The 20,279-nt window shown below is 36.6% G+C and overlaps 1 long non-coding RNA gene across 1 annotated transcript; it reads left to right on the top strand.

The window, feature by feature from the left end:
- The first annotated feature begins 881 nt into the window (after nucleotides 1–881).
- On the top strand, nucleotides 882–11,285 carry LOC309627688. Its single transcript, XR_014243914.1, has 2 exons — nucleotides 882–986; nucleotides 1,369–11,285. It is a non-coding gene; the product is annotated as an uncharacterized lncRNA (long non-coding RNA).
- The last annotated feature ends 8,994 nt before the right edge of the window (nucleotides 11,286–20,279 follow it).

Here is a 20,279-nt window from a genome sequence, read left to right as displayed (position 1 = left end):
AAAGGAGAGAGCTGTAATCCAAGAGGATACTTACCATATCAAAAGGAAAAAATATGATTCATGGAGGCAGAGAGCAAAGGGGCTCAAGTGAGTACCACACCTGGTTTCCAGGGTGATTAGTTCCTCAGGGGTTTGTCTGTTTCAGACCCCGCTTCTGACACAAAGTAATGTCAACTTTTAAAACAAAACACTAAGCAGTTGAGCGAGCAAAATCAAGTTTATTTGGGAATAGCAGAGGAATTGCAGTTTGGGACATGCAAACTATAGTGAACCATAGGCAAGTCTGGAGAACAAAGGAGAAGAGTGTTCTTGTACAGAGGAAAGGAGGAAGTCAGGATTACCTGTTTTGAATAAAAGTTCATTAGAGGGGAGCAAGAGTTCAGAGTTGTGGTGGCTTCTCATTGAGTTGCAGCAGTTTCTCATTGACTGTGTTGTTGCTGAGCGAGGAGAAAATCTTCCTTCTTCCTGCTGGGTTATGTAAAGTAAGATACGACAAATGGTCGAGCCCCTTCAGGGTTTCATGACTCCATGAGGTTTTTCTTCATTCATTTTCACACAGTGATGTCACATTTTTTTTTTTTTAATTTTATTTATTTATTTATTTATTTATTTTTGGCTGTGTTGGGTCTTCGTTTCTGTGCGATGGCTTTCTCTAGTTGTGGCAAGCAGGGGCCACTCTTCATCACGGTGCGCGGGCCTCTCACTATCGCGGCCTCTCTAGTTGCGGAGCACAGGCTCCAGACGCGCAGGCTCAGTAGTTGTGGCTCATGGGCCTAGTTGCTCCGCGGCATGTGGGATCTTCCCAGACCAGGGCTCGAACCCGTGTCCCCTGCATTGGCAGGCGGACTCTCAACCACTGCACCACCAGGGAAGCCTGATGTCACATTTTTATATTTTAGCGAATTGACACATTGTGCTGAATCTTATGAGTGAAACTGGATTAATCATACTATATTATACTGTAACACAAGTGGACAAATTCCTAGGTTGTTTTTTTTTTTTTTTTTTTAAAGAGCTTTATTTATTTATTTTTTTTATAGCTACTTTTATTTTTATTTATTTATTTATTTATTTTTGGCTGTGCTGGGTCTTCGGTTCGTGCGAGGGCTTTCTCCAGTTGCGGCAAGTGGGGGCCACTCTTCATCGCGGTGCGGGGACCGCTCTTCATCGCGGTGCGCGGGCCTCTCACCATCGCGGCCCCTCCCGTTGCGGAGCACAGGCTCCAGACGCGCAGGCTCAGTAGTTGTGGCTCACGGGCCCAGCTGCTCCGCGGCATGTGGGACCCTCCCAGACCAGGGCTCGAACCCGCGTCCCCTGCACTAGCAGGCAGACTCTCAACCACTGCGCCACCAGGGAAGCCCATCCTAGGTTGTTTTTTGTTTTTAATTAAATTTTATTGGTGTATATAGTTGCTTTACAATGTTGTGTTAGTTTCTGCTGTACAGCAAAGTGAATCTGCTATACGTATACATATATCCCCTCTTTTTTGGATTTCCTTCCCATTTAGGTCACCACAGAGCATTGAGTAGAGTTCCCTGTGCTATACAGTAGGTTCTCATTCATTAAGTATTTTATAGAGAGTATCGATAGTGTATATATGTCAATCCCAATCTCCCAATTCATCCCACCCCTCCCCCCTTTCCCCCCTGGTATCCATACATTTGCTCTCTACGTTTGTGTCTCTGTTTCTGCTTTGAAATAAGCAAATAAGGTCATCTATACCATTTTTCTAGATTCCACATGTATGCGTTAATATATGATTTTGTTTTTCTCTTTCTGACTTATTTCAATCTGTATGGCAGTCTCTGGGTCCATCCACGTCTCTGCAAATGACACAATTCTGTTCCTTTCTATGGCTAATATTCCATTGTTTATATGTACTACATCTTCTTTATCCATTCCCCCTTTGATGGACATTTAGGTTGCTTCCATGTCCTGGCTATTGTAAATAGTGCTGCAGTGAACATTGGGGTGCATGTATCTTTTTGAATTATGGTTTTCTCTGGGTATATGCCCAGGAGTGGGATTGCTGGATCATATGTTAATTCTATTTTTAGAGTTTTAATGAACTTCCTTACTGTTCTCTATAGTGGCTGTATTACATTCTCACTAACAGTGTAAGAGGGTCCCCTTTTCTCCACACCCTAGGTTGTTAAAGAACTTTTATAACACCAAAATAAAGTGCCCTAGTTTTCACTTTTCACCGTTTAGTGAAGAGAATAATTTGCTATGTGTATACTGTTGTAATTTGTAATTGCCTATTATTATTTATGTCTGCTTAAAATATTCTCCTAAAATCTTCAACAGAGAAGCAAAATGAAAACAGTGAAAATGTTTTTAAAAATACTCTGTTTTAGAAGTTAAATGAGGGTGGTGGACTAGAGTCACAAAGGTCTACTAGTGTTGCTTAATGATGGGGATGAAACTGTCCTAGATACTGTAGAAAGGCCTATATAAACGCAAAGTAGTAGCTGCAGTGGCGATAGGAGAACAAAACTGAATATATCTTTAACTTTTTATTTTTGACTTCTCAGAACCTGGCTGATCTGACAATGTTACAGCATGCAATATCTGGCTCTCCTTAGCCCTACTGACATCAACACCCCCTGTGTATTTAGGCTTATAGGGCACACAGTTAATAGAAGGTGTGCCACTCTACTCTGCTGTTAATGCTGAGATCTTCAGAGACAGTATGGCCACCTTTTAACCCTGATCTGTTTGCTTTTTATTTCTTTAAAAGTATGTAAATATTTGGAAGGAAAAATGGGATTGATGTCACCGTTGCTCCAGCCTGTTAAATGCAGGGACTGTTATGACTTCAATGCTGCAAACTGCTGAAGATACAGTTGAGACAGAGAGATGTAGCTCTGCTATTAATTAATGGAAAAAGGAAATCTCTAGAAGAATGATCTCAAAATCCCAAGACAATTTGAAAAATATTTAACCTATTAGATATTAAAAATATTTTTTTCTGTTTTTCTGTGAGATGACAGCAGTAACATGCATTTCATGAGTATATTTATGAGTATAACCAAATTCATTGGTATTTATTTTCACAGTTATTAAAATATGACACAAATAAAAATTTTCCAATTATTAGTATTTATGCTCTGAAATTGTGTTCATAATTATCTAGTTGATATAGCATGGTACTATCATCCCTTTAATTGCCTGGCTTATTACAACGATTGGCCTCTTTTTTTATCCAGCTCATTCATACTCCTGTTTAAAAACTATTACCTTTCTAATGAAGAAATGACCCTTGATTCTTGTTGCAACAACTGAAATGGTCGTTAAAAGGGTATTGGGGTCATAGCTAATATTAAAAATGTTTATTTATAATACTGAATATAAAGGACTAAATTGTTTATCTTTGGCTATGCAAGTACCACCATGTTCTCCAAACTTGAAAACTGCAAATCACAGAGCAATCCACATCCATTTTATTCTCTGAAATAAATCTTATTTTGCATAGAAGGTAGAGATTAAAATCATACCAAAGGGAGGAATATAGTTCTCAAATAATTAGTTCTGCTTCTTTGGTTCCATCTGGGCTGATTTTGCTTATTACTGGCTTCACCAAGCACAGAGATGTGCTGGTTGCTGAGCAAACCTGAGACCACAGATATGTCAAGATGACACAATTAAATAGGGTTATTTATTACCTTGCAAAAATAAGGTCAACAGACATTTCCACATGTCAATCACAATTACATGTTTTATAACCTCTGACTTTAGCATGTCAGGTAGTGAGTGAGTAAGGTCTCCAAGGATGTTCTACAAGTGAATGTGAGTGTGAGGAGTGGGCATGTGGTTTTCAGATTAGTTCTTGCTTCTTGACTCATAGGGGGTCTTTCAACACACTCTAAGACTCTCAATTGTCAGCTTTTTTTTTATTGGAGTAAAATTGCTTTACAATGCTGTGTTAGTTTCTTCTGTATGATGAAGTGAATCAGCTATATGTATACCTATATCCCCTTGCTCTTGGACCTCCCTCCCACCCCATCCCCCATCCCACCCATCTAGGTCATCACGGAGTACCGAGCTGCGCTCCCTGTGCTACACAGCAGGTTTCCAGTAGCTGTCTGTTTTACACATGGTAGTGTATTTAGTTAACTTTTTATTTTTGACAACTGCTTACACGAAACTTCAAGGCAAAAGAACACCATACTCTTCCCCATTACAATCAGTGTAGGAAGGAGGCTTTCAGGATATCCAGTGCCTCTTTTCCCCCAGTGTGGCTAAAAATTGCTTAGATGATTATAGTGTGTGTCAACAAAACCCAGAGAAACTTATTCTCACCAAAACTATTGTTTGAAACTTACTCATTTTGAAGCTGTCCTGAAAAAGGCAGCATGTAACCCATAGAAAGTGTAGGCAAAGCCGGTAGCATGGTAAATCATAGACCAAGATGTCCACTGAAAAAGGAAAGAATGACAATAAAATATGAAGGAATGAGGCTGTCACAGAAGCTCATGATAGTAGTAGATTTTAATTGACATTTTTATTTCAGTATCTTGTAACTATATGTTCGAAATGCTGAAATTCATCTCCCAGGGGTTAGGCTACAGATGAGTTTGTCATGGAAATGCCTCTTGCAGCTTTCCTCATATTCATGGAATTGGCATATTTGAATTTTTCTTTTCTTCTTTGCTGTATATTTGACAGGAATTCAGGCAAGTATCTTTCTTAAAAATAGGCCCATCTTGATGGTCCAAGTTTCTCAGGTTAAAAAGCCTGAAATCATCTGAAACATATTTGTCCTTTACCTTCTATAGTCACCAAAGATGGTTATTCTAATTTTGCTAAACTGGCTTCCACTTTTCTAGACATCCTCTCTACTACCACGCTCTATTCACATTGTCATTTCTTACTTATCTTCCCTGCAGTTAATCTTATAAATGTATTTTTGTCCATAATTGTGAAAATAAAAATGAATTTCATAGTATACTGTGAATCATGTTGATATCATACAGTCATTAATGTGTCTCACATATTTGGACTACTTAACCCATAGAATATGGTACAAATTTGTGTGAAAGTATGTTTTACCATTGTGTTAGATATTGTTGGAGTTTTTAGACAACCTAGGACAATGGCTACTGATACTTCAGGGCATTTTAAAATTTACCAAATTAGAGATTGTTGCTATTTCACAGCCATTGACCTTTCAGTGTCCATTTGAAAAAAAAACGATAAAGATAATCTGATTTCAGCAATACAGTTTAAATACATTTGCATTTTATTATATTCATTTGGAAAAAAATAAGCTGTGCAAAGACATACTGTTTGTTCTGTGAGTAGTTGGTGCACATATACATATGGATTCCTGGACTTGCATTACAATAGCTTTCACCCTACTGTATGATTCTGTGCCTCAGCAATAATGAAAATAGCTAACTTTTTAAAATTTGCAGCTCAAGTCACCTCTCTCTCTTTCTCACACACACACACACACACACACACACATACACACAAAACACACACACACAAGTTTTCACACCCTAATCTTTGCTTGGACATTTCCACTTGTGCTTCTGGTCTCAGCTTCAGATCAGTTTCTGCAGGTCTTTCAGTTTCTGTAGGAATTCTTTTCTCCATGACTGGACTTTGCACCTCCCCTAGGCAATGTTAAGGCAAACTGTGGTTTTATGTTTTCTACAGTAAAGGTGAGCAACCCAATTCAAGTCTTTATCAACACAATTGTATTAAGTGTTCATAATATGTATTAAGTAAAGCAATGAGTGAATGAACTCTCTTCCCTGGTACCTCTCTCCATAGGTTCTGAGCCACTGCTTTAACATGAACAAGCGTACATCCAGCATAAAATTCATAAAAGTTACCTTTTCCTATTACCCAAATTTACATACTAGTTATAAAAATAATTTTAGACATCGTTCATCTTTCAGGATGTTCTTTATGTTTCCAGTATGCTCTTTTAACATATTGTTTTCTTTTTGTGTAGTAGCTTATTTTTCTTAGTGAAAACTGACAGTAGAGCACACTTTCTTACTCAGTTTTTCAACAGTAGTAATAAGATGTTTGCTAAGTTATTCATGCTTGAGGATGTATCATGTGGTCATAGAGATTAATTAAGTTAACTGTTTTATAAGCACCATATGTTCACCCACTGAGCCTAAAATCCAGAAATTAGCACTTTAGAGTTCACATTATATACTGTACTTATATCGGTTTGAGAGGAGAGTGCATTCACTTATTCATCTAGCTGTTAGACTACATCTAAGCATGAAAACTCTAATCGAGAGAAATCAGACAGAATAATGAATTTTCATTCATTTTTTTTTGTTTATTTAACTTTTTACATACTTCACAGATGGAAGTTAATATTGAAGTGGTCCATTAATTTCCTTTGTCTTCTTTAATATTTTCTTGGAAGGAAAAATGAAACAGAAACACTTACAAAGTGTATAATATAAGGCTCATTTCCTTAAGTATTAGGATATCAGTTTTAATGTATCACCAAAGCAACTCTTTTTTGAATGTATTGTTTCATGGTTGTTGTTCAAAGGGTAGTAGTCATGCTAGGGAAATAGCCATAATTTCACATGTGCAAATTAATGATTTTCTAAATGACAGCTTCAGAAAAACGTTTATGTATTTATTATAGCATATATCTCATATGTTAAAAGCTTCTTTCAAGATAATTTTAAATTTAATTTTCATTAAATTAAATGAAATCTTGATATTGAGCACATTACTACATAATTAAAATTAAATAGGTCTATGGAGAAAATTGAAACACCTTATTAAACTTCTCTCCTTGCTCTGATTGAACTACTTCAAAGGATATAATTAAGTTAAAAAAGAAGTTTAAGCTTGCCATATTTACTATATCTTTATACTAATATTACATTCAGAGAGATTTTTAAAAAGTAATGGAACTAAATTTTAGTTTATTATTACTTTCCTTACTCTGTGTTCATGTTTCTGAAATGTTTTCAAAAGGTATTGATTTGAAAAAGATTATCTCAGTGGCAAAACAAGCCAACAGTTTTTTTTTTTGTCAGAAATACAAGATAATTCCTTCCTGTAAGCCACAAAATTGTATGATATTCAGGCTGTACTCTAAAGTTATTTGGTATATGAAGTGTCGATTCGGATTATTGTACAACAATATTGAAAAATAGTTTCTTTTGTACAAGGTTAATTTAATAATCATCATCAATGAGCACTCATTTTCTCAAGAGAGAGAGAGAAAACTTATATCTCTATAAAAATCCTTTATTTTTAAAAACAATGAATAAAATCTCACCTAAATTTTAACTCGAGTTATAACTTGTTACTTTCTTTATTACTTATTCCCATTCTTGAAAACTTGTTTTGAAGATTCATTTGAATGTCTCATTATAAACAGCAAAATTTTTTAAGATGAAAGAGTTAAAAATATTGAAATAAGTGTTAAAATGTTAAGATTTAGTAATTTTTAAAAAGCTCAAGTATTCAATTTCAACTTTATTTTAATAAGGTACTAATTATAATTTAAAAAAATATAACACCAGGAGCATTTTCTTTCCCATGCTTTGACCTAACCTGGCTACCAGGTTTGCAAGTAAATTAATTTGATGGCAGAAATTGCATAGAATACTTAAGCAAAAAGTACTTTGTAATGGGAGAGGCTGACTGTAACTATAGCATTTGTCTCAAGCGGTTTGATAAAATTCAGATCAGAATTTCTGCTGTTCAGACCCAGACTCCTGAATTTTAATAAGCTCCCTGCTATAAATGAAAAGATTTTAATAAATCTTTGAATGCTTCTAACCTCACTTTCTTGCAGCTTCATCTGCCAACTCAACTCAAACTGTGATTCAATAATGGTAGATATTGTAGCAAAACTAATTTTCCTTTTTCTATTCATACTTTCCTGGAAGATATCTCTTGTCCTTACTTTCAGTGGAGTAGGCAATCAAATTAATAGGGAAGGTTTAATTACCATTAACATTAAGTACCATTTTATAAATTTTAATTTTAGATAAGACATGAAATAGAAACTTTAAATTTATTCAAGTGATACACTATTGTGATTTTTTAAAGATACTTTAAAATAAAAAAGTATATCAGTTACTAAGAAAACCTGTATGTGTTTTTATACAAAACTGTTACTTTTATTATCAACATTTATAACATGAATTCTTTTTAGTCCTAATTCCCACATGGTTAGACTCAAGCAAAGGAATCTTCCAGCCTTAAAGATAATACTGCCTCAGAAGACTTGATGAGTACTGCACGAATAGAGGGAAGTATTTATTCAGAATGAAAAAGTAAAATGAAGTATAAGTTAAGACAAATTAAGATATATCTAATATTCAGTGGGGGTTATAGAAATATAAAAAATTGATCTCCATCCTTGGCAGTTTATAATCTATTTACTGAGGAGGCTGAGAAGATGTATAAAACTTGAAAATTAGACTATAGAGTCTTTAAAAAAAGATTTTTGCTTTTGATGTGTAAGTTTATATAGAGGGAAATATTTACATAATGGCTTCTCAATCTGATATTTTTCAACAGAATCAATAGTGATTCTTTTATTATAAAGCAAAACAACACAACCCCCCAGTAAAACAGAACAAAACATACTGTAGTTATTCCATCAAAGATTCTGATTATAAAGTCTAGACACATGTTCCGGACACATATGAAAATTAAACAAATAAACAAGTACACTGCATATAATTTTAATAAACAACCAGTTACAAGGCACAATTATCAATACTGTACTCATGTATGTATGCATTAATTACTTAAAATAAAACAGATATGAGGGGGACATGAAGAAAGATAGTAAGCTAAGATCATGACATTTAAGTTATGCCATTGAGTTAGATTTGAAAATAAATACACGACTTGGATTGGAAGAGAAGAGGGGGGTGGGAATTTCAGAAAAAGCACATCATTGGAATAAAGGCTCAGATATAGAATGCCCCTGTGTGTAGAGAGGGCAGTAAGGAGAGTAGTAATTAATGAGAGGAAGTATGGAGGTATGAGTAAGATGGTTATTAAACTGAAGACAAACAGTATATTTGTGGAACCTCTGTTTAAAATCATGAGAATCCCCCATTCCTATAGACAAAAATTCAATAGTCCTTTAATATTGCATACAAGGTTTATCAACACCTCATTTCAGATTCATCTTCCAGTTTCTTCATCTGTATCTTACTTGCCAGCTGTAGAGACCTTTTGAATTTCCTTGAACTCATCTGTAAGATCATTGTTTTTCACACCAACCACAGGCTCCTACCCATACCCACCCATCCCTGTTTCTCTAAATATTATCACTGTTGTGACTTTCCTGGACGGCCTCTCCTCATCCATGCAACTTCCCTCAGTCAGTTGGCACATTTTTACCTTGTACATATTTTTATTAGCATTTCCCCTCTCCCTACTGTATATCTAGTCTTGTCCCTATGGTGTCTTTTTCTTTATTCTTGTGAGTTATTTGGGGACTCTGTTTTTATATTCAGTGCATCCATCACAGATCAGCAGATCATCAGAGTATTCTCTCAGTGACTGTTTATCACTCGAAGACTATAATGGTATAAGACAATTCACAACTTAAGTATAAAGCACATGTGACAGCAAATTGGCTATTGACAGTTCCCTATATATAGGCCACTATACCTTTCAGTATACGAATGTCACACCTCAGGTTTGTAGATTATCAGAGAAGAAATCAGGGCATGAACCAAAGGCAATTATCTGTAAAGTAGCCATCTGCAGGGTCTGAAAATAATATCCAACAGATATGCCTTGTATTGGAAAATGACTAAGGGCCACAGTCGAGCTCATGGAGGAGGTTTGTTTGGAGTATATGACAGTAATCTTCAGTAGGAAGTGGACGGGGGGAAACAACCAAGATACACATGCTGTGTCATAGTGACAGTAAAGTTACTCTTGTACCCTGAAACATGTTTGAATTCTTCATGAGACCTGCTAAGACGTTCATTTATTTTTTTTCTCATTCGACAGTGTAAACCTAGAATATTTCATCATCTGTGTTAACCAGAGTAACTTGACCTCTTTCACCTTTACCTTGAAAGAACCAAGATGATATGAATAAATAATCAAATAGTGTAGAAGAGACAAAATCCTGTCTTCTGAGATCAGAAACCAGTTCTAAAATTTTTATAAGATTTTATAATCAAAATTAGCCTATTGGTGTAATACTGTCTTGTCATGTAACAATAGTTTCAAGAAGAATTGCTTGGCTATTTCATTAATTTTCAAAACTATAAAATAATTATATAGAATGTTATCCATTAACTTCCTCTTCTCTCTTAAGATGAAACTGGGTATTAATTATATTAAGTCTAAAATATTTGCACGTGTCCTCTTCAAGGGTTTGATCATTTAAGATCAAAGACAAGAGTAAGTCTGAAACTCTGAAAGGAATGCAATTATTTTTTCACAGCTGTTTGCTATTTTGCCCCTGCAAGAACAATAATTCAGTAGAATTATTTTTGAAGCAACGAATGAGTTTAAATTGTGATTGAGGGCATGTGTTGGTAAGGCTGAGCTACTTATGTTAGCTAGTGAAACTAACCCCTGTCTTGGATGACAGAAGGCCCCTAAAGATTCTTAGGAATTTCTATATCATGATTCTTTATTTGTTTGCCTTAGTCAAGGTTGTTATGAAAAGGAAAGAGTTCCTTGAGTAAAACTATGAATAACACTTTGGTTAAATGACGGAATTTTATCAGAGGGCTAAGACATTGATTCAAATAGCCAACCATGTAATGTAGTGCTTTTGTTTACTTTGTTTTCTTTTTTTTTTTTTCACACACACACACTGTATTTTATTTTTACAAGAGATAAATAGACTGACACCAAGCATTGTACATGGATGACCACAACAAAAGCAACAATGATTGCAATTACCAAACATGAAACACACTCATACTATGTCATAATATTGACATTCAGTCCAGTAATCCTCCACTGTAACAGCTCCTTCACTTTGCAGTGAAAATTGATTTGTATATTCTTTGCCTCTGAGTCCTTGTGGGATTTTTTTTTTTTAATTCAGCCAGTAAGTCACAAAAATTATACTCATCCTCATCAGTTCACTCAGTCCCATGTAATTGATTTTTTTTTTCATCTTGATCTTTTGTTAGCACTTTTATGAGTTCATCAGTTTATCATTAGAGTTCTGAAAATGCTTATTCATTCAGTGCAGCAGTACAGTCAGTTACCAGAAACCTGTACTTGTCAGAGTCTTTTCCATGAATTTCTTGAAGATGAAAGCCTTTTATAGGAACATATTTGCAAAAGCATCAGAGTACACCCAGAACTGTCTGTAAACGACAAAAGACTTAAAAATGACCACTGTTAAAGATTTGATGAAAGTTCATAATAATGCAGTTGACAAGAAAATTAGTTAGTTCTGAGATATACATTTTAAAGTAATAACTAGGATTATTACTTATAACATTATACCAGAACATATAAGATTTTTAGAAATTTCATGTAATGTCTGAAACATTTATATTAACATATTTCCATACAAATACAAATATAAGATTTTTAGAAATTTCATATAATGTCTGAAACATTTATATTAACATATTTCCATACATATTTCCATACAAATACAAATATAAGATTTTTAGAAATTTCATGTAATGTCTGAAACATTTATATTAACATATTTCCATACAAATAACCCAATGAAAGTTTAGTATTAGTCTTTTTGTTTGTTTTTTTATACTGCAGGTTCTTATTAGGCATCAATTTTATACACATCAGTGTATACATGTCAATCCCAATCGCCCAATTCAGCACACCACCATCCCCACCCCACCGCAGTTTTTCCCCCTTGGTGTCCATATGTCCATTCTCTACATCTGTGTCTCAACTTCTGCCCTGCAAACTGGCTCATCTGTACCATTTTTCTAGGTTCCACGTACATGCATTAATATACGATATTTGTTTTTCTCTTTCTGACTTACTTCACTCTGTATGACAGTCTCTAGATCCATCCACTTCTCAACAAATGACTCAATTTCGTTCCTTTTTATGGCTGAGTAATATTCCATTGTATATATGTACCACTACTTCTTTATCCATTCGTCTGTTGATGGGCATTTAGGTTGCTTCCATGACCTGGCTATTGTAAATAGTGCTGCAATGAACATTCGGGTGCATGTGTCTTTTTGAATTACGGTTTTCTCTGGGTATATGCCCAGTAGTGGGATTGCTGGGTCATATGGTAATTCTATTTTTAGTTTTTTAAGGAACCTCCATATTGTTCTCCATAGTGGCTGTATCAATTTACATTCCCACCAACAGTGCAAGAGGGTTCCCTTTTCTCCACACCCTCTCCAGCATTTGTTGTTTGTAGATTTTCTGATGATGCCCATTCTAACAGGAGTGAGGTGATACCTCATTGTGGTTTTGATTTGCATTTCTCTAATAATTAGTGATGTTGAGCATCTTTTCATGTGCTTCGTGGCCGTCTGTATGTCTTCTTTGGAGAAATGTCTATTTAGGTCTTCTGCCCATTTTTGGATTGGGGTGTTTGTTTCTTTAATATTGAGCTGAATGAGCTGTTTATATATTTTGGAGATTAATCCTTTGTCCGTTGATTCATTTGCAAATATTTTCTCCCATTCTGAGGGTTGTCTTTTGGTCTTGTTTATGGTTTCCTTTGCTGTGCAAAAGCTTTGAAGTTTCATTAGGTCCCATTTGTTTATTTTTGTTTTTATTTCCATTACTCTAGGAGGTGGATCAAAAAAGATCTTGCTGTGATTTATGTCAAAGAGTGTTCTTCCTATGTTTTCCTCTAAGAGTTTTATAGTGTCCAGTCTTATATTTAGGTCTCTAATCCATTTTGAGTTTATTTTTGTGTATGGTGTTAGGGAGTATTCTAATTTCATTCTTTTACATGTAGCTGTCCAGTTTTCCCAGCACCACTTATTGAAGAGACTGTCTTTTCTCCATTGTATATCTTTGCCTCCTTTGTCATAGATTAGTTGACCATAGGTGCGTGGGTTTATCTCTGGGCTTTCTATCTTGTTCCATGGATCTATGTTTCTGTTTTTGTGTCAGTACCATATTGTCTTGATTACTGTAGCTTTGTAGTATAGTCTGAAGTCAGGGAGTCTGATTCCTCCAGCTCCATTTTTTTGCCTCAAGACTGCTTTGGCTATTCGGGGTCTTTTGTGTCTCCATACAAATTTTAAGATGATTTGTTCTAGCTCCGTAAAAAATGCCATTGGTAATTTGATAGGGATTGCATTGAATCTGTAGATTGCTTTGGGTAGTATACTCATTTTCACAATGTTGATTCTTCCAATCCAAGAACATGGTATATCTCTCCATCTGTTGGTATCATCTTTAATTTATTTCCTCAGTGCCTTATAGTTTTCTGCATACAGGTCTTTTGTCTCCCTAGGTAGGTTTATTCCTAGGTATTTTATTCTTTTTGTTGCAATGGTAAATGGGAGTGTTTCCATAATTTCTCTTTCAGATTTTTTCATCATTAGTGTATAGGAATGCAAGAGATTTCTGTGCATTAATTTTGTATCCTACAACTTTACCATATTCATTAATTAGCTCTAGCAGTTTTCTGGTGGCAGTTTTAGGATTCTCTATGTATAGTATCATGTCATCTGCAAACAGTGACAGTTTTACTTCTTCTTTTCCAATTTTTATTCCTTTTATTTCTTTTTCTTCTCTGATTGCTGTGGCTAGGACTTCCAGAACTATGTTGAATAATAGTGGTGAGAGTGGACATCCTTGTCTCGTTCCTGATCTTAGAGGAAATGCTTTCAGTTTTTCACCATTGAGAATGATGTTTGCTGTGGGTTTGTCATATATGGCCCTTATTATGTTGAGGTAGGTTCCCTCTACACCCACTTTCTGGAGAGTTTTTACCATAAATAGGTGTTGAATTTTGTCAAAAGCTTTTTCTGCATCTGTTGAGATGATCATATGGTTTTTATTCTTCAATTTGTTAGTATGGTGTATCACATTGATTGATTTGCGTATATTGAAGAATCCTTGCATCCCTGGGATAAATCCCACTTGATCGTGGTGTATGATCCTTTTAATGTGTTGTTGGATTCTGTTTGCTAGTATTTTGTTGAGGATTTTTGCATCTATATTCCTCAGTGATATTGGTCTGTAATTTTCTTTTTTTGTAGTGTCTTTGTCTGGTTTTGGTATCAGGGTGATGGTGGCCTCATAGAATGATTTTGGGAGAGTTCCTTCCTCTGCAATTTTTTGGAAGAGTTTGAGAAGCATGGGTGTTAGCTCTTCTCTAAATGTTTGATAGAATTCACCTGTGAAGCCATCTGGTCCTGGACTTTTGTTTGTTGGAAGATTTTTAATCACAGTTTCAATTTCATTACTTGTGATTGGTCTGTTCATATTTTCTGTTTCTTCCTGGTTCAGTCTTGGAAGGTTATACCTTTCTAAAAATTTGTCCATTTCTTCCAGGTTGTCCATTTTATTGGCATAAAGTTGCTTGTAGTAGTCTCTTAGCATGCTTTGTATTTCTGCAGTGTCTGTTTAACTTCTCCTTTTTCATTTCTGATTTTATTGATTTGAGTCCTCTCCCTCTTTTTCTTGATGAGTCTGGCTAATGGCTTATCAATTTTGTTTATCTTCTCAAAGAACCAACTTTTAGTTTTATTGATCTTTGCTATTGTTTTCTTTGTTTCTATTTCATTTATTTCTGCTCTGATCTTTATGATTTCTTTCCTTCTGCTAACTTTGGGTTTTGTTTGTTCTTCTTTCTCTAGTTTCTTTAGGTGTAAGGTTAGATTGTTTACTTGAGATTTTTCTTGTTTCTTTAGGTAGGCTTGTATAGCTATAAACTTCCCTCTTAAAACTGCTTTTGCTGCATCCCATAGGTTTTGGGTCATCGTGTTTTCATTGTCATTTGTCTCTAGGTATTTTTTGATTTCCTCTTTGATTTCTTCAGTGATCTCTTGGTTATTTAGTAACGTATTGTTTAGCCTCCATGTGTTTGTCTTTTTTACGTTTTTTTCCCTGTAATTCATTTCTAATCTCATAGCGTTGTGGTCAGAAAAGATGCTTGATATGATTTCAATTTTCTTAAATTTACTGAGGCTTGATTTGTGACCCAAGATGTGATCTATCCTGGAGAATGTTCCGTGCGCACTTGAGAGGAACGTGTAATCTGCTGTTTTTGGATGGAATGTCCTATAAATATCAAATAAATCTATCTGGTCTATTGTGTCATTTAAAGCTTCTGTTTCCTTATTTATTTTCATTTTGGATGATCTGTCCATTGGTGTAAGTGAGGTGTTAAAGTCCCCCACTATGATTGTGTTACTGTCAATTTCCTCTTTTATAGCTGTTAGCAGTTGCCTTATGTATTGAGGTGCTCCTATGTTGGGTGCATATATATTTATAATTGTTATATCTTCTTCTTGGATTGATCCCTTGATCATTATGTAGTGTCCTTCCTTGTCTCTTGTAACATTCTTTATTTTAAAGTCTATTTTATCTGATATGAGTATAGCTACTCCAGCTTTCTTTTGATTTCCATTTGCATGGAATATCTTTTTCCATCCCCTCACTTTCAGTCTGTATGTGTCCCTAGGTCTAAAGTGGGTCTCTTGTAGACAGCATATATATGGATCTTGTTTTTGTATCCATTCAGCAAGCCTGTGTCTTTTGGTTGGAGCATTTAATCCATTCACGTTTAAGGTAATTATCGATATGTATGTTCCTATGACCATTTTCTTAATTGTTTTGGGTTTGTTTTTGTAGGTCCTTTTCTTCTCTTGTGTTTCCCACTTAGAGAAGTTCCTTTAGCATTTGTTGTAGAGCTGGTTTGGTGGTGCTGAATTCTCTTAGCTTTTGCTTGTCTGTAAAGCTTTTGATTTCTCCATCAAATCTAAATGAGATCCTTGCCGGGTAGTGTAATCTTGGTTGTAGGTTCTTCCCTTTCATCACTTTAAGTATATCATGCCACTCCCTTCTGGCTTGCAGAGTTTCTGCTGAGAAATCAGCTGTTAACCTTATGGGAGTTCCCTTGTATGTTACTGGTCATTTTTCCCTTGCTGCTTTCAATAATTTTTCTTTGTCTTTAATTTTTGCCACTTTGATTACTATGTGTCTCGGCATGTTTCTCCTTGGGTTTATCCTGTATGGGACTCTCTGCGCTTCCTGGACTTGGGTGGCTATTTCCTTTCCCATGTTAGGGAAGTTTTCGACTATAATCTCTTCAGATATTTTCTCTGGTCCTTTCTCTCTCCCTTCACCTTCTGGGACCCCTATAATGCGAATGTTGTTGCGTTTAATGTTGTCCCAGAGGTCTCTTAGGCTGTCTTCATTTCTTTTCATTCTTTTTTCTTTAGTCTGTTCTGCAGCAGTGAATTCCACCATTCTGTCTTCCAGGTCACTTATCCGTTCTTCTGCCTTAGTTATTCTGCTATTGATTCCTTCTAGTGTAGTTTTCATTTCAGTTATTGTATTGGTCATTTCTGTTTGTTTGTTCTGTAATTCTTCTAGGTCTTTGTTAATCATTTCTTGCATCTTCTCAATCTTTGCCTCCATTCCTATTCCGAGGTCCTGGATCATCTTCACTATCATTATTCTGAATTCTTTTTCTGGAAGGTTGCCTATCTCCACTTCATTTAGTTGTTTTTCTGGGGTTTTTTCTTGTTCCTTCATCTGGTACATAGCCCTCTGCCTTTTCATCTTGTCTATCTTTCTGTAAATGTGGTTTCTGTTCCACAGGCTGCAGGATTGTAGTTTTTCTTGCTTCTGCTGTCTTCCCTCTGGTGGTTGAGGCTATCTAACAGGCTTGATGGGAAGCTCTGGTGGTGGGTAGAACTGACTGTTGCTGTGGCAGTCAGAGCTCAGTAAAACTTTAATCCACTTGACTGTTGATGGGTGGTGCTGGGTTCCCTCCCTGTTGGTTGTTTTGCCTGAGGCAACCCAACACTGGAGCCTACCTGGGCTCTTTGGTGGGGTTAATGGCAGACTCTGGGAGGGCTCACGCCAAGGAGCACTTCCCAGAACCTCCGCTGCCAGAGTCCTTGTCCCCACAGTGAAACAGAGCCACCCCCCACCTCTGCAGGAGACCCCCCAACACCAGCAGGTAGGTCTGGTTCAGTCTCCCCCAGGGTCACTGCTCCTTCCCCTGGGTCCTGATGCGCACACTACTTTGTGTGTGCCCTCCAAGAGTGGGGTCTCTGTTTCCCCCAGTCCTGTCGAAGTCCTGCAATCAATTCCCACTAGGCTTCAAAGTCTGATTCTCTAGGAATTCCTCCTCCCGTTGCCGGACACCCAGGTTGGGAAGCCTGATGGGGGCCTCAGAACCTTCACTCCAGTGGGTGGACTTCTGTGGTATAAGTGTTCGCCAGTCTGTGAGTCACCCACCCAGCAGTTATGGGATTAGATTTTACTGTGATTGCGCCCCTCCTACCATCTCAGTGTGGCTTCTCCTCTGTCCTTGGATGTGGGGTATCCTCCTTGGTGAAGTCCAGTGTCTTCCTGTCGATGATTGTCCAGCAGCCAGTTGTGATTCTGGTGCTCTCGCAAGAGGGAGTGAGAGCACGTCCTTCTACTCCACCATCTTGGTTAATCCTCCCTACTTTGTTTTCTTAGTAAAGATTAATATTACTCTCTAGTTACACGTAACCAGGAAGTCAGATTTCAGGTTTGGGTCCTGAAGTTCTCTGTTTGCTTTGCCCTGTTTTACTCTATCTTCTGTTGCCTTGTCCTGCATGATTTCATCTTAATTATTGTTTTAGCCCTCTTTGTGTTAATTAATGGACATTTCTCTCTGCCTTTATTTTGTTTCTTATGAGAAACAATGAAAATGTTATCTTTTACTTCAGAAACAAACATACAAAACAAAAGGACAAACAAACAAGCAAAGAAAAAACTCAAACACACACTTGCTGCTTCTTGTTTCTGCTGGGCTTCCATTCTCTTACTTTCTATATCTCTTCATTGATGTTTTGCCAGCATCAAGAGGAGGCCAAATTGAAAAACGGTTGAAGTTCCTCACTTTATGAAGACTGCTCTGATTGCTTCTATATTGACTAATTCAAAGTTGGAAAGGAACTTGAATGGAACTCTGAGATTTTATTAAGGAAAAGAGAGCTTCTAGGAGTCATCCCCTCTGCAAGATTGATCCCTAATATTCAGTCCTCACTTATCTGTGCTATTTATTTTCAATCTTCCATTTGATGTAGAAATGACTTTTGGATTAAGTAGTTAAAAGTAGAAGTGAAAGGCAAAGAGCTGCTGTGATACTTAGGACATAAAGTCTAGTCGCAGAGGAAAGAGTTGAGGTCTTCAAGAAAACTATGGCCAAGCTACAAAATTAAAAGTGTGTTTTGCTTTCTGTATGCTCTGGGTCCTGCTCAAGCAGAATGCAGCGTTATTGTCACCAGTATAGGTATATGTGTTGACACACGATCAACCCCATGGTTTTCAGTGTTCATTGAGCTCACCTTTAACAGGTTTCTGACCTCTTTGGGATTTATAACCATTTGTAGAGAGGATTGGTGTGAAAGATACCTTTTTGCAGAAGAGTTATATCATTTTTCTCATATATAATTTTGTAAAATTGTCCTATTACACATTATTGCACCTAGGTTCTAACTCAAGTAGGAAACCTCATAGTCCTAGTCTTTTCCTTTGTTCTATAATTCTTTCATCTACTATGTTCCTGACACTGTCCTGCATGTATTCTTTTGTAGAACATCCAATAAAGGATAAAATAAAATTAGAATATCAAGGCAAGATTGGGAAGATCTTCCTAAAATCTTACTAGCTCATTGCAGTACTATAAAATGTTCTTGGTAGCACCAAGAAAGAAGATGCCAATTCCTATCTTCTAGGATTTGAAAGAAAATCAAGCTTTCAACTGATAATCTAAGGCTGACTTTTGCCTCACAGACTTGACTTATGAATAACATACATAATACATTTCCCGCCATTCACTATGGAAACCTCTACTGAATTTTGTACTTTTTGAACTCTGTACTTCATCTTTGGAAAAATTAGTTCTTGTGATAGATTCCTTGCTTCAGCAGACTTGCTGTGATACCATATACTGTTTCTCTTAGGGGAAATTCTTTCATAAACACATGGCCTAAACTGTGCTTATGACACAACCTTTCATCCTGAGGAGCTGCTTGAGCATCTGCAAGCAGCTCTAGGTGTGTGGCCAGCAGGATTATCCGCAGGTAACAGGATGCTGAATTAACTCTTTGGTGTCTCAAGGTCTACAATGAAGTAGCAGATATCAACACTGAACATGAAGCTGACATTTTCATGCGGATTTAAGAGAAAATGTTTTCAGAACCTCTAGCCAGCTCAAAGATATAAAAAAGGGGTAATTGGATTAGGGAGGAAATTTCTTTGCACAGAGGGATTGTTATGCTCTGAGTCTCAGAGTGATGGGGATGGTGCTTTCTTCTCACCTCACCCTAATGAGGGACTAGCCAATGGGACTACTTGGTAAACATTGACCTACTTACTGCACTTGGGAAAGATGAAAAACTTCTGCCAGACAAAAGTAAAAAAGCTGAAGCAGACTGTGGATCAGAGGTTGATTCCAGCTGGGGACTTCATAGTCTGCTCTGGTGGCACAGCCAGGGAGGGCAGATGCATCCTGTGAGGTCTGCTGTGTCAGGTTGCTAGGGCAAGGCATAAGCAACTGTTTACATGGGCCAGATCTGAATCCGAAATAAGAGAGCTAGTGAGGGACTTGGGGTTGTCTTGGCTTCTATTTTCTAGAACCCAGAGGGATAAGGAGTCCTCAGTTGAAAGGGCCTAGGTATAACTTGCTGGACACACAGGAGGTAAAGAAGGAGTTATGAGTGTCCACTCAGGATGGAGATGCAATCTTCCTGGTCAGAAAGTTTGGGAGAGAGGTACCCATCAGATACAACTCAGGAGAAAGTGTAGCTTTAATCATCTGCAGGCACAGAGATGGCCAAGGTACTCAGCCAAGAAAGGACCCACCTAACTCCTCCTCCTTCTGAGTTGGAGTTCAGAGTCAGCAAAATGACAACACAAAACCATTGAAGGAAAAGTGAAAAAGGAGGGGGTAGAAAAAATGACCATTTCTCTTTTCTAGACAAAAAATAACTTGAAATAGGTGCAAACTAGGGGAGGGGAAAAGATTTATCTCTAAGTCAAGTTCTTAGTTTCATTTATATCTGACATTGTCTATTCTAATTGCAAAATTGAAATTATTTGAAATTTAAGTTACCATAGGACCAGTTATTATCAATAATGGAGGAAAAGCCGCTGGTATGCTAGAATTT

This window comes from Balaenoptera borealis, assembly GCF_965194805.1.
Source record: "Balaenoptera borealis genome assembly, chromosome: 4".
Taxonomy (NCBI): Eukaryota; Metazoa; Chordata; class Mammalia; order Artiodactyla; family Balaenopteridae; genus Balaenoptera; species Balaenoptera borealis.
Note: the sequence above shows the minus strand (reverse complement) of the source record. Positions and strands in the feature narration are given on the sequence as shown.